Source organism: Henckelia pumila, chromosome 2 (genome assembly GCF_033568475.1).
Source record: "Henckelia pumila isolate YLH828 chromosome 2, ASM3356847v2, whole genome shotgun sequence".
NCBI lineage: Eukaryota > Viridiplantae > Streptophyta > Magnoliopsida > Lamiales > Gesneriaceae > Henckelia > Henckelia pumila.
Window position 1 is genome coordinate 32,016,147 of NC_133121.1, and position 16,546 is coordinate 32,032,692.

Here is a 16,546-nt window from a genome sequence, read left to right on the forward strand (position 1 = left end):
ACAACACGTCTTAACACCAATACAAATACACAACTTTGATAAAGAGTGAATCCGCTGATTCAAACTGGCAAGTAATTCCTTCAACGATTTAAGATGAACGGTTGAACGATTGACTTGAGACCCTTGATGATCCTGGACGATCTGATAGGCTGTTAAGAGAGGGCAAGTTGAACAAAGTAGATGATAAGATTTAAAGTTCTCAAATAAAATTGTAAGGTTGTGATTTTTGCACGTAGATAACTTCTTGTTCTCTCCAAAATCTATTTTGCATCCTTTATTTATAGGCAGCAATACTAATGTTCGACTTCACTCTTCATTAAATATAAAGAGTAAATATATCTTATTTCATCTCAACTCTTTGTACCTTCTTAATAAATTCGATACAAGACTATTTTCCAAAATGGCTGAAAGCGGTCACTGCAAGGGAAAGTTCGACCCTACCCCATGGGTATTATCCCATGGGGTAGGTGACACTCACTAATTGGTTCAAATCATGTGGGGCCCATATGATTTGAACCAATAAAATACTTCCACCTATCCCATGGGATAATACCCATGGGGTAGGATCGAATTTTCCCACTGCAAGTGTTAAATTAATTAACTGCTCATAGGTATTAATTTTGGCAAAGATTTGAATGTCTGAATCTTGCGCATTTATGACAATTAATTTGTCTGCCTTTAAAGTACGTGAAGAGTGACTTATCTTGCACGAATATTGAATTTGATGTATCAGTTCAACAATAATATTTTATGTGACGTCCTTGACATCACCAACATGCTTGCTCATAAATAGAAATGCAGAAAATACTTTCACGTAAATAAAAATTTATGTTTCAAACACATGAAAAAGAATAATAAATGCATTCAACCTTTTTTAATCTCACAATCCAAAAACTTCTAACGTGCAAAGCTGAAAATTTTATAAAAGTATGAAACCCATCTACGATTCAAAACATGAATCAAAATAATTTGTTGAAAAAATATCTAATGCAAAAACTTCGTGATCATGCTACAAGAGGTTCTTCAACAGCGTGTCATGCAACTCCTCGCTTCCTCGGCTACTCCGCCTCTTGTCCAACATTGAAATAATTTACGGTATCTTCCTCACCTGTACCATCCAAGCATAGTGAGTCTAAAGAATCAACAAGTATAATATACTCAAGTAATAACGAGTACATAATAAAACCTTACAACATGCATAGGACGTGATCGTAACATCAGAGTAAGCATTATTTTCTTTTGATGATGAGATACATGCAAATGTGATAACCATTAGAGCACATTTATTGGTTCATGTTAATGTAAATCGTTGCGCAACATAAGTACAACATTTGGTAAAGATCATACTAACCGAAGCCAATATGTGTACCGTCTCATAGTACGAACAAAGATAAAGTGCCGGACATATAAAAGAAATCGATTCATAATTTCTAACATCTACCCATAATGTTATTCCTATCAACCGGTTCGTTGAGCGTAAACTAATAATACGAACTGGATTGTGTAACTTCATTCAAAAATGAAACTAGACTCAAATGATGGATATGCAAGCATGATAACTTATATGTTGTTCTATATCTCCATGAATTTAGGAACTTTTGCTTGCATTGTATTATTTGGTCTACGTACCGGAACTGAGAACATTCGAGATTATGCAGAATTTACACGAAAGATCCCTTTTTGGCTCCGAAGCCAATATGCACATCTTTTGTTCTTTGAAAAGGCCCTCCACCGAGCTCACCCGGGAAACCAATCCCATACTGTCACCACAAGTACACTCAAATATAACTTCATGATCATAAAATTTCATAAAACATCATGGCTTGTACATAAAATAGCTTTCAAGGGTAGAGATACTTATTCCATCATGCACTACGTATAACTAGCGATCCACGTAGGCCGTTCTTCATGTTCTCGACTAAAACTTCATGCATCAACCACACAAAACCATAAAAGGAACCAACACATGCATTTTTAGAACATACATACATAAAAATATTTAAGAAGATTGCATATGAAAATCTCGGATAAAACCCTGATCACCCTAGCCCAAACCCTGCTGCCTGCGGAAAGAGGCAGCTTCGGTCAGGGTCTGTTAGAGTAGGTGCTCGTCGAGCCAAGTGTTGGCCGATGGTCCTTGAGAGAACTCTTGTATGACAATCTTTATTTTAATAATATTGACATTATTTATTTGCCACACCTTTATCTGTATACCCATGCTAGTTACATAGATAAAACCCTTGAATATAAAAATAGTAGAAAGAATATGAGATGATCATGTGATGACTATCATGAAACTCATATTTGGAATACTATATATTCTAAACTGTTCCTAGTTGATTCAGCCGCCACAAATAAGGATAAATGTCGCTCGAGCTTGAGACTAGTATTTGCGATGTGAATACCACGTTTCATTGGTAGGGGACATGGTGATGTCCAAGCATGCAAATAGGTGCTCCTTGTAAAGTGCACTGAACAACCCTCCCTAAAGGACTTTCCAAGTGGTTCTCACTTATCGAGTGGAAAAGTCATAGTTTATGGTTGTACACCCTTAGTCCTTATGACTCGGGACAATATGGAGACTCTGTATGCTAGAGCTTTACTTTGAATTGTTTACCAACTCAACTGGGGTCATCAGGTGGCAATGTTGTGTGTTGTGTCGAAACATATAGGAGTCAATGTATTGTAGTCGGGGATTCATCGCTTACCTTCGGGTATGGATATCCTATCTGATCTCATGCATATGTAGCTTGAAATCTCTTATCAAAGTAGGTGGTAATTAAGAAAGGGTTTCTTGAATTACACCTTCGATGCAACTACGGCATAGCACATAGTTATCGATTCAATGACAACTGTCGATAAACCAATGGTTGTCGAATCGGTCGGAATATATGAGTTGAAGGGACCGTACTGTACGCTAACCATAATTGAATGGTTCTTGCAGGCACTATCATTTGATACATAGGGAGTCATGTAAGCGATGCTGCTAGACGTTTAACATGATTGGTTGGGTACCATCAGACTTGAGTTTTCCGACGTTCTTATTATCAAGGAGTTGATAAATAAAAATGGAGCTATTTAGGGTATGATCATATAAGGGACTTGTTGATCCCAAATCATATGGAGATGTGAACCCACTGCTAGTTGTATCATTGAACCATTGAGAGTCACACAAGTACTATATTTCTAAAACCCGTTGAGAATAAAATTAGTTCAATGTGTTGAACGGCTTATAAATGAGTTTATTAGTGAAATTAATTAGAAGTATGACTTCTAAAATAGAATAAATGAGAAAGTAACTTTTAATTTGTGAATGTGTTCCAAGATTAAAAGTTGACTTGAAAAATAATTATTTTTGAAAATTGTGATTTTTAAAATTATTATCATGAACTTAATTAAATTAATTCAAGCGTTGAATTAATTAAACACTATTAGGCCTTGTAGAGCCCAAATAGAAATAATGTTAAATAATTATTCTACTAGTGGGATTGAATGTGTTCAAGTTGGATTTAATTAATTGATTGAACTCAAATGGATTTGAGTTTGATAATTAATTAAATATTAAGTTCATGAGTCATGTAAATATATATGTTTGACATATAATATATACAATACATGAAAGAGAATGAATATGAAGAGTAAAAGGACAAGATGCACACTTTTTTATGCATGCTTTAACTTTTTCCATGCATGCTTTGTCTTTTGTCATACACACTTTTTAAGTACCAAGAGAAGCAATATTCCTCTCCCAATTTCATACAAAGTGGCCGAACACTAAAACCATATTATTCTCCAATTTTTGTCTTTCAACTTGGGAGAAGAAGCAAAGAAATTCTCAATGAAAAATGCTAAAATATTCTAGTGCATATTTAGAGTGAATCTAGTTTGACTAGTTATGGACCTAATTTGAAGAGAAGGCCAATTTTGAACAACGTGTGTTCTTGGAGGCTTGTTCCATTTTGAGCAAGGTGTGTTCTTGAAAGCTTGTAGATAGTGTCTACCTTTTCAAGAGCTAAGTTGTTCACAATTTGGTTGGAGCCATAAATCAATCTTTTGAGATTGATAGGTAAAAATTTCTTAAACACCCTATGAATGTTTAATATTTTTGAATGCTACACATGTGCTCGGTTTTACATAAAATTTTTAAACATCCGTTGCGTTTTCGGGCACAAGAGAACCGATCCAACAAGTGGTATCTAGAGCCTAGGTTGCTCTTGATTGTGTAGCATTTGTTGAATATTATGTTGAGGTCAATTTCTAACAGCATGAGAAAATCATTTCCATCAACTTAGTTGCTGTTTTGAAAATTTTTTTTGGGGGTCGTTTCGGGCAGCCCGTGGGCAGTCCAAGGGGCGGTTAGGGCAGCCTACGGGCTGTCCCTTTTTATTAAATTTTTTATGGCCGGAATCCGGTTACGGACCTACAGCAACGACTTTGACGACTAGGGTTTCCAAAAGTGTTTTGGGATGTCCAAATTTCAAGAGCCCTAAGTTGTTAAAGTTGTAATAGTTGATTTTTTGTGAAAAATCAAATTTTATAAAGAATGTATTTTCTCATGAAATAAATAATTAAAGTGGGACTTTGATTATTTATAGTAAATGGTGATTTAAAAAAAAATCGGTTATAAATAAATTAATTGGAAAGTAAACAAAGGTGTTTGTTTATTTTGTTAATTTAATTTATAATTGTGGCGGTTAGTGATTGGACCAAGATATATAATATTTGATAAATTGATTATTATGATAATTAATTGATGGTGTATGATATGTGATATTATGCATGAAAGATGATCAAAAGCCCAAGCCCAATTTGCTAGGTGTATGCTAGGATATTTTGTATTGAATGAGTTTTAATAATTATCAAATTTAAAGTGGGCTTGGTTTATAGCCTGTTCCCACCCAATGAGATGTATCCCTATTTGCCATGGATATTTTAATGTAAAATATTTAATAGTGAAAGATCAAGATTGGAAGATGGTGGGCCATGATGAATTATGAATATCCAAGACATGTAAATATTGAAAGCTTATGTAATTGTTGCATTTGCATCCCGTGCATTTCCTAAGATTGGGCCTAGACCCGCTTTTGGCTCACATGGGCCAAATAGTATTGGGACGATTGATCATCCTTGTTAATTTAATGTTTATAATATATGCATGATATATTATAAATAATGAGTATGTGCGTTATTATTTTATAATAACAAAGTTGCATGAATCCGGCAATCATACGAACAAACATGGAGAGCTTTTTATAATTAATGATGAGACCATTTCAAAATTAAAAACCCTCATTTTGAATAAGATTTAAAATTTATATCAAGCCCGAAAAGGAAAATTATAAAGTTGTTTATAATTTCCATGTCTTCCATCGACAATGGATGCATGATGAATGCTACCAGCGGTCAATGCTCGACTCATATTATTGGGGGGAGGGGGGGGGGGGGGGCTTGGACGCCGGAAAGCTGTGACTTTCATTGACATGACGATGTGAATTACGTGAAACTCCCATGATTTCGGCTCATATTATTGGGAAAACTCATGGCGACCGTCCATTAAGGTTCAATATCGATGGGTAAGGCTTGACACGTAAAGATGAAAGACGTCATATTATTGGGTCCTAATCAAGCGTGAGACAAAAGTTTACGTAAGGTTTGCATGGAGATGCAATTGGAAACTACCTTTTAGGAATTGTGATTGGGTGATATTATTCGAAATCATGATTGGCTAATTGGACCTTACGGTCTACTGAGGAAAGGAGTTTCCCGTTTTTCACTAGAAGGTAGTGAAAATGTCAAAACAGTGGGAGCACAAATTTATAAAGTAAAATTCAATACTTTGTATATTACTAAATATTTTAAAATAGTCATTAACATTTATCTGCTATTATTTTTCAGTACAAAGTTTTTGACATGTCATCAATTCGCAATCCGTTATCTGCAATACTCGACAAACATGTACTGACCAATCCGAATTACCTCAATTGACTAAGAAATCTGAAAACCATCTTGAATTCGAAGAGGATTGCATATACACTTGAGAATTCTCACCCTGTTGAGGCTCCGACTGGATGTAGCCCTGAGGAGCAACATGCTTACAAGGATTGGTGTGACCATGACTTGAGAGTCAAGTGTTATATGCAGGCTTCTATGAATGATAAGCTGCAGAGGCGTTTTGAGGGTGCAAAGCATGCTGCTGACATTTATTTGCATCTCAAAGAGCTCTTTGGTGAGCAAAAACGCCCCTTAGACATGCGACAGTCAAGGGGCTGATCACTTTGCGCATGCGAGATGGGGCTTCGGTCCATGAGCATGGTGTGAGGATGATTGGGCTTGTGGAGAAGCTTGTTGGCATGGATCTTGTGTTTCCAGCCGAGTTGACCACGAACGTGTTGCTCTTGTCACTGCCGAGCTCGTTTGATTCTTTTGTGGTGAACTTCAACATGAACAATATGGAACCGACCCTTGAGGAGTTGGTTAACATGCTTTTTACGTATGAGTCCACAATCAAGAAAGAAAAGACGGTTCTTTATGTGGGTTCTTCATCTGGTGCAAAGAAAAGACCACGTGGGAAGGGAAAGAAGCGTTCTGTTCCTCCTCCCAAGAAGAACGTGACCTTGAAGAGGCAAGCTCCAAGTCCTGTTGTGGCAGCCACACCAGTTAAGGCTGACAAGACTAGTGACGTTTGTCATTACTGCAAGAAGCCTGTACATTGGAGGCGTAATTTCAAGGAATATATTAACCAGAATGGTTCTGGAAAGGGTATGTTCTACATTGAAGTAAACATTTTAATTAACTCTTCTTCTTGGGTATTGTATACCGGCTGTGGCTCACATCTCTGTAATGATTTGCAGATGATGGAAAGAAGTAGAAGACTTAGGGAAGGTGAGACCTTCTTGAGGATGGGCAATGAAGCAAGAGTTGCTGCCAAAGCCGTGGGAGACGTTTACTTATTATTGAACAATGATTTTAAATTAGTATTGAGAGATGTTTTGTTTGTACCAGATTTGGTGAAAAACATTGCTTCCATTTCTATGCTTGATAAAGATGGATATTCTTGTTTATTTGGCAAATGTGTTTGCAATATTTACAAGAATGAATATTTAATTGGTACAGGCAAATTGAAAAATGATCTCTATAACTTATAATTGAAAGATATTCAATTGAATAATGTCCAAGAAATATCAACAACACACAAGCAAAAAAAAGATACTCTGAATCCGGCACACTTGTGGCATGCTCGATTAGGTCATATTTCCCTAAGAAGGATGAACAAGCTAGTGGGAGAAGGCATGTTTGATATGCCTGATATTACTTCTCTTACTACTTGTGAACCCTGTCTAAAAGGAAAGATGACCAAAATTCCCTTTAAGGGCCATGTGGAAAGAGCCAAAGGGCTGTTGGATTTGATCCATACAGATGTGTGCGGTCCACTTAGCCTCACCACTAAGCATGGACATTCTTACTTCATCACCTTTACCGATGATTTCTCGAAGTATGGGTACGTGTATTTGATGAAATAAAAATCTGAAGCTTTTGAAAGGTTCAAAGAATTCAGAAATGAAGTAGAGAAAAAATTGGGACGAAGCATCAAGACACTTTTGATCGGATCGAGGTGGCGAGTACTTGAATGATGAATTCCAAGAGTATCTTAGGGAGAATGAGATTCTCTCGAAGTGGACTCCTCCTACTACAGCTCAGTTTAATGGTGTTTCAGAACATCGTAACCGGACTTTGATGGACATGGTTTGGTCTATGATGGGGTTTACGGAGTTGCCGCCATCATTTTGGGGATATGCGCTTGAAACATCGGTACTGTTGTTGAACAATGTCCATTCAAAGGCAATTGATAAGAGACCATATGAGATATGAATGGGAAAGCCTCCTAAATATTATTATCTTAGAATATGGGGGTGCCCTGCTTATGTGAAGCAGAAAGTGGGATATAATTGGATGATCGATCCATTTTATGCTACTTCGTCGGATATCCAAAGAATTCGGTTGGATATTATTTCTATCATTCCAAAGAAACAAAAGTGTTTGTTTCTAGGAATGCAACATTTTTGGAGAAGGAATTTCTATTGGATAAAAAATGGAAGATGATAGAACTCGAAGAGGTTTGAGAAACACCTACAGTTGTAGAGCCCATAACCGAACAACCAAGAGAGGAGATACAAGCTCCAAGGAGATCCGATAGGGTCTCAAGACCATCTATGAGGTATGGTCTACTTCTTGAAGAAGGCCATGATGAGCCTGACCATGGATGTGATCCAAGGACCTTCAAGAAAGCATTATCTGATGCCGATTCATCCAAGTAGTTTGAAGATATGGAATCTGATATGAATTCCATGCATTCGAACCAAGTGTGGAATCTTGTAGATCAACCCGAGGGAATTGTTCCTATAGAGTTTAAATGGATTTACAAGAGAAAACTTGGGGCGGATGGGAAGGTGGTGACCTTCAAGACACGATTGGTAGCAAAAGGTTATACTCAAAGACAAGGAGTTGACTTTGAGGAAACTTTTTCTCCAGTCACAATGTTCAAGTCTATAAGGATACTGCTAGCCATAGCAGCATGGTATGACTATGAAATATGACAGATGGATGTGAAGACGTCCTTTCTTAATGGGGATATTAAGGAAGATATTTATATGTCTCAGCCTGAAGGGTTTACATATATCGGAAGTGAGCATATGGTATGTAAACTTCAGAGATCTATTTATGGTCTCAAACAGGCATCTAGGAGCTGGAATCTCAGATTTGATGGTAAAATCAAAGATTTTGGTTTTACTAAGAATTCTGAGGAACCCTGTGTGTATAAGAAGGTCAGTGGGAGTGTTGTGACATTCCTGGTACTTTATGATTGAAAGAGTAGGTGCCCGGTGAGCCAATTTGTGGCTAAGGGCTTTGATGACTCTTTGTATAAACAATCTTTTGTTTAATATAATTTACACTTTTATTAATGACAATGACTTTATCTTTCTTCATATTGTTATATTGTGATATACTATTGCTGTTTTGATAAAGACCTTGAATATACTATAGTGTATGTAAGATGTGGTAGAACATGGAGATGTCTATCATGAAACACATCTTATAGTCACTGTATATTCTAAACTGTTCCTAGTCGATTGAGCCGTCTGATAATAAGGATAAGGATCGCTCGAGTTTGAGACTAGCATTTGCGATGCAGAGTACCACGTTTCATTGGTAGGGAACATAGAGATGTTCGAAGCATGCAAATGGATATTCATATGATGAATGATCGAACTACCCTATCCGGACTTTCCAAGTGGTTATCACTTATCGAGTGGATAAAGTCCGCGGTTTTGGTTATACACCATTAGTCCTTACTACTTGAAATATCATTGAGACTCTATATGCTAGTACTGTGCTTTGACTCATTTATCGACTCTATTGGGGTCATCAGGTGTCAGGATTGGGTACAGTTACAACACATATAGGAGTCTGGTCATCATTACCTTTACTGATGATTATTCTAGGTATGGGTATTTATATTTAATGAAATATAAGTCTGAAGCATTTGAAAAGTTCAAAGAATTCAAGGCTGAAGTAGAAAACAAGCTAGGTAAAAGTATTAAAGCACTTCGATCGGATCGAGGTGGAGAATACTTGAGTACCGAGTTTTTGGACTATCTGAAAGAGAATGGGATTCTCTCTCAGTGGACTCCTCCTATGACACCTCAGCTGAATGGTGTATCGGAGCGTCGTAATCGAACTTTGTTGGACATGGTTCGATCCATGATGAGCTTCACTGAGCTTCCACCTTCGTTTTGGGGCTATGCGCTTGAAACGGCGGTATTGTTGTTGAACAACGTCCACACTAAAGCAGTGGACAAAACACCATATGAGTTATGGAATGGCAAAGCTCCTAAGTATTCGTACTTGAGAATTTGGGGATGTCCTGCTTACGTGAAGCAGACAGTGGGAGATAAGTTGGATAGTCGATCCACCTTATGTTATTTTGTAGGGTATCCGAAGAATTCAATCGGATATTATTTCTATTATCCTGCTGAAACAAAGGTGTTTGTTTCAAGGAATGCCACCTTCTTGGAGAAGGAGTTCTTATTGGATAAGAAAGGCGAGATGATGGAACTCGAAGAAATTCGAGAAGAACCCCAAATACAAAATAACGATCCTACACCTCAGGAACCATTGATAGACACGCCTGTACCTAGAAGATCCGAGAGGACTTCTAGACCTCCTATTCGATATGGTCTTCTTCTTGAAGGGGATCAAGATGAACCCGATGTTGGATGTGATCCAAGAAACTTCAAGGAAGCAATTTCTGATGCGGATTCAAATTTATGGCTTGAAGCTATGCAGTCGGAAATAGATTCGATGCATACAAACCAAGTTTGGTCTTTAGTAGATCCTCCCGATGGAATTGTTCCAATAGGGTGTAAATGGATCTACAAGAGAAAGCTTGTGCCTGATGGTAAGGTATTGACCTACAAGGCGCGATTGGTGGCGAAAGGTTATACTCAAAGACAAGGAGTTGACTATGATGAAACTTTTTCACCAGTTGCAATGTTCAAGTCCATAAGAATCCTTATTGCCATAGCTGCTTGGTATGACTATGAGATATGACAAATGGATGTGAAGACTGCTTTTCTTAATGGAGACATTAAGGAAGAAATCTATATGAAGCAGCCTGAGGGGTACACATCCATGGGAAGCGAGCATAAGGTATGCAAGCTTCAGAGATCAATTTATGGTCTAAAACAAGCATCAAGAAGTTGGAACCAGAAATTTGATGAAACAATAAAGGATTTTGGTTTCATCAAGAACCCGGAGGAACCATGCGTGTACAAGAAAGTAGTTAAGGATGCTGTGACATTCTTAGTACTTTATGTTGATGACATCCTACTCATTGGGAATGACGTAGGGATGTTGCAGTCAACAAAAATATGGTTATCAGGTAGATTCTCGATGAAGGATTTGGGTGAGGCATCCTATATTCTAGGGATACAGATCTATAGAGATAGATCTAAGAGAATGATAGGACTCACTCAATCAACCTACATCGACACCATATTGAAACGGTTTTCAATGGATGGGTCCAAGAGAGGACATCTACCCATGTGTCATGGAGTTTCTCTATCCAAGTCTATGTGTCCCAAGACGGATGAAGAGATAGAGAAAATGACACATGTACCATATGCGTCAGCCATAGGTAGTATCATGTATGGGATGATATCTAACAGACCGGATGTAGCATTTGCTCTGAGTGTCACGAGCAGATATCAAGCTAATCCCGGTCAAATGCATTGGAAAGCCGTGAAGGACATTCTTAAGTACTTACGAAGGACTAAGAATATGTTCATGGTATATGGAGGAAGAGAACTAAAATTGGAAGGCTATACCGACTCTAGCTTCCAAAGTGACGTGGATGACTCGAAGTCAACCTCTGGATTTGTGTTCATGCTCAATGGCGGTGCTGTCTCTTGGAAGAGTTCCAAGCAGGACACCACAGCGGATTCCACCACTGAGGCAGAATACATTGCAGCATCAGCTGCTGCTAAAGAGGCCGTTTGGATGAGGAATTTCGTCCAAGAGTTGGGCGTCATTCCTGAAGTTGTTGGTCCAGTCCCGGTGTACTGTGACAACACGGGTGCCGTTGCTCAGGCAAAGGAACCAAGGTCTCATCAAAGATCCAAACACGTACTGAGGAAATACCACATCATCTGGGAGATTGTGGAAAGAGGAGACATCACTGTCGAAAGAGTGGCCTCTGCAGACAATATCGCTGATCCACTTACTAAGCCCTTGCCAGGACCATTATTTGACAAACATCGCGAAGCAATGGGTCTACGTAGTATGACTAGTTGGCTTTAGGGCAAGTGGGAGATTGAAAGAGTAGGTGCCCGGTGAGCCAACTTGTGGCTAAGGGCTTTGATGACTCTTTGTATAAACAATCTTTAGTTTAATATAATTTACACTTTTATTAATGGCAATGACTTTATCTTTCTTCATATTGTTATATTGTGATATACTATTGTTGTTTTGATAAAGACCTTGAATATACTATAGTGTATGTAAGATGTGGTAGAACATGGAGATGTCTATCATGAAACACATCTTATAGTCACTGTATATTCTAAACTGTTCCTAGTCGATTGAGCCGTCCGATAATAAAGATAAGGATCGCTCGAGTTTGAGACTAGCATTTGCGATGCAGAGTACCACGTTTCATTGGTAGGGAACATAGAGATGTTCGAAGCATGCAAATGGATATTCATATGATGAATGATCGAACTACCCTATCCGGACTTTCCAAGTAGTTATCACTTATCGAGTGGATAAAGTCCGCGGTTTTGGTTGTACACCATTAGTCCTTACTACTTGAAACATCATTGAGACTCTATATGCTAGTACTGTGCTTTGACTCGTTTATCGACTCTATTGGGGTCATCAGGTGTTGGGATTGGGTACAGTTACAACACATATAGGAGTCGATGCTTTGTTGTCAAGGATTCACCACATACTTGCGAGTGTGGATATCCTATGCGATCTGAGGAGATATTAGTGTGACGAATCTCTGGCCAGAGTACATGATGTGTTTTAAGAAATGGTTTTTTAGTAACACATGCGATGTCACTATTTGATCTTCAAGATGTATTGCATAGTTATCGAATCTCGAACGACTCTCGATATACCAATGGTTGTTGATTCGATCGGGATATATGGATGAAGGGACCGTACTGTACGCTAAACAAAATCTATTGGTTCTTGCAGGCACTATCAGTGATACCTAGGGAATCATGGGGCGATGTTGCTAGGCGCTCTTACCATGATTCGATGGGCAAGTCGGAAATCGTTGTTCCGAGTCACAAGAAGTTGTGAGCCCACGGCTAGCTGTATCCCTGAACCATTGAGGGTCACACAGAGTAATGGATTTTTAATCCCCGTTGAGATAGTTAAATTTAAAGAGTTAAATTTAATGAACAAAGAAGTTGAACTTCTTATTTAAGAGTAGAGGAGTAAGATTTCCTAAAATGACATAGGGATGAACATTTTTGGAAATCACTGAATTCGGATTCAGAAAAATTTATCTTGACTTTAAAAGGTACAGAAATGGTTTCTGTGCACATTGGTGAAATCGGTTTATCAATCGGAGTCATGATGAATTTTATATTAATTTCTGAACACGCGGGCTTTGCTTGTCGGGCTTGAACTTATGACTAATGGGCCCTAAGCTGTTAGCGGCCTACATTATAAATAAGTTATTGCAGTACAGAAATTAGATACAATAGGTCACAAAATAATTTTCGAAAAAACCCTATTTTTCTAAGTGTGGCCGCCGCCCCCCTCCCCTCTGCTCGGAAAATCCAGTCTGTGAATTTTGAATTACAGTCTGGTTTAACGGATCAAATTCGTTAATTCTCTTCGTAGAAACTTCTGATAGATTTTCTAGTGCAATCTATCAGAGGGATTAATTATCCGTTCGTGGACCTGATTGAAGAACAGTTCGTCCATCAGTTCCAGGGATATACAACAAGAGCAGAGCAATCTGTTGGTGTCCATAATCTCGCTTCGAGATTGGAGGTAAAAATTTATAATTGTTATTTAATTTTTACACACACAAAATTTAATCGTAAAAAGTTTTGATACCCATTATGGAATCGTTCCATAGAAAATTTTAAACTTCCGCTGCACCGGGTATCAATCCTGATTGATCTGATTGCCGCGTTCTCCAACAGTGGTATCAGAGCCAGGTTGCTCAGATCAAGCGATTAAATTAATCGATTGTACAAAAATTTTTAAGCCTCGGTTTTTGAAACAAAATAAATATTTTAAAAATAAATTTTTTTTTTTCGGGCAAAACCCGGGCAGCGATTGGATCGCTGCCCGGGGGGGGGGGGGGGGGGAGCGCACGGCGCTGCCCAGCGCACCGCTAGGCGCTGCCCAGGGCAACGATCGTCGCTGCCCTAGGGGCAGCCGGGCTTCCCGGCCCGAACCCTTTGGGGCGCGGGCAGCCCGCGGAAAAATTAATTTTTTAATTTTAAATTAAATTTTAATATGTTAAAATTCTATTTTTGGTCCGATCGAAAATTGTTTTTGATTGGTCCACGAGGCGTCGGATCGAATTGTTCGAGTCCGAAAATTTTAAAATTGATTTTTGGATAAATTTGAATTTTTGGAAAATTTAAATATTTTATCCGTTAAATTGAATTTTGAAATTAATTATTTTTGGTACAATTGATGATAAGATATGATCTTATGGATATATTGATAAAATATGATTTTATGTATAAAATTGGATTTTATAGATAAAATATGATTTTATTTGATAAAAAGATAAAATATGATTTTGTATGTAAAATAAGATTTTACATATGGAATATGATTTTATACTTTTAAATTTAAATTGTCATTGCATGTTATCCAATAAATTAATTTTGAATTAAATGTTATTGGATAAGGATGATCGATTGCCATGACCAATTTTGTAGGTGTATGTTAGGTATTTACATTTGTTTTTATTGTTGTTGGATTTATTAATGGGCCTGGTTTATGGCCCAATATGAATTGTCATATGTAATAAAAGTGGGCTTGGTTTATGGCCCGTTCCCACCCCTTAAAAATGTATCCCCTACTTGTCATTGTTATTTATTGTAAATACATTAGATTTAGTGGGAGATGAAGATTTGAAGACGGAGGTGGGCCCAGCAGACAATAAAGACAGAAGAAATATAAATTGGAAGCACAATGTAATAGGATTGCATTGCATACTGCATATAACCTAGGATTGGACTAAGACTCGTGATTGGCAACCACGGGTCGATTAGAAATGGAATCGATCATCCTATATAATATATGATATTATTATTGTATGCATGTTTTAGACAAAATTGTGTGAATCCGGCAAGCATACAAAATTTTAAAAAATGATGAGAAAAATTTTCAAAATTAAAATCCCTCATTTTAAATATGATTTAAAATTGATATCAAGATAAATAAAGGAAATTTAAATTTGTTTAAATGTTCCTACCTTCCATCAACGATCAATGTATGAGATGCTACCCGCGGATACGGTTCGGCTCATATTATTGGGGGGGCCCGTTCGTCGGAAAGCTGTACATTGGATCGACACATGTTGTAAGTTGGGTGGAACTCCCATGGGATCGGCTCATATTATTTGGGGATCCACATGGCGACCGTCCATCACAACTTAATATTGATGGGTCATCTTGACATGTCACAATAAACGACGTCATATTATTGGGCCCTTATTGGACATGAGGTAAAAACATGGAGGTTGCTTTGGAAGCAATTTGGCTCTACCTTTTGAAAATTATGGTTGGCTGACACTATTCGGGACCATAGTTTGTCAATTGGACTCCATGTTCTCACTAAGGAAAACAGTTTTCCGTTTTCACTAGAGGGTAGTGAAATCGTTAAAATAGTGAGAGTGAGATTCATAAAATAAATTTCGCCTATTTTATGTCTTAGTAAATTACTTAAACAATCACTGATATTTGTCTGTTTCTTTTCAGTATTTCATAAGGATGAATTCGCGTAATCCACTTTTCTCGATCCTCGAACAAAATAAATTGACTGGCGCAAACTATACGGAATGGTTCCGTAAGTTGAAGATTGTCTTGACTTCGGAGAAAATGCTCTACGTGTTAGAAAAATCTCCTCCGAAGGAAGCACCAGCTGACATAAGTCCGGAAGAGTTAGCCAAACTTGATACATGGTGGGACCATGATATCAAGGCCAAATGCTATATGCAAGCCTCCATGTCTGATGAACTCCAGAGGCGATTTGAGGATACCGTGAATGCTGCTGACATTCACGTACAACTCAAGGAACTTTTTGGGGCTCAATCGAGGGCTGAAAAGTTCGCTACTGTAAAGGAGCTAATGACGTGTCGCATGCGTGAAGGGACTTCGGTCCGTGATCATGGGGTACGAGTGATTTGGCTCATACAGAAGTTGGTAACCCTTGATTTGGTGTTGGAGCATGAACTCAACGTGGACTTACTACTTCTATCTCTTCCTTCTTCGTTTGACGGATTTGTGGTGAATTTCAATATGAACAAGATAGAGGCCTCCCTTGAAGAGATGGTCAATATGCTTGTGATATATGAATCCACATTAAAGAAGGATAAACCGGCTTTCTTGGTGGGCTCCTCTTCTTCTGCTAAGAAGGGACCAAGTACAAAGGGTAAGAAACGTTCTGCCCCACCCAAGAAAATCAAACCCGAGAAGAAGTACAAGACAAAGGCTTCAAACATGGAAAAATCCAAGGATGTTTGCCATTACTGCAAGAAGCCCGGTCATTGGAAGCGTAACTGCAAGGAATATCTAGAGCAGTTGCGAACTGCGAAGGGTATGTTCTATATTGAAATAAATGTTTCACTTAATACTACTTCTTGGGTATTGGATACCGGATGTGGATCTCACATTTGCAATGATTTGCAGGTGATGACAAGAAGTCGCAGGCTTAGAATGGGTGAGACCCAGCTGAGGCTCGGAAATGGTTCCAGAGTTGAAGCTAAAGCTGTGGGAGATATTTATTT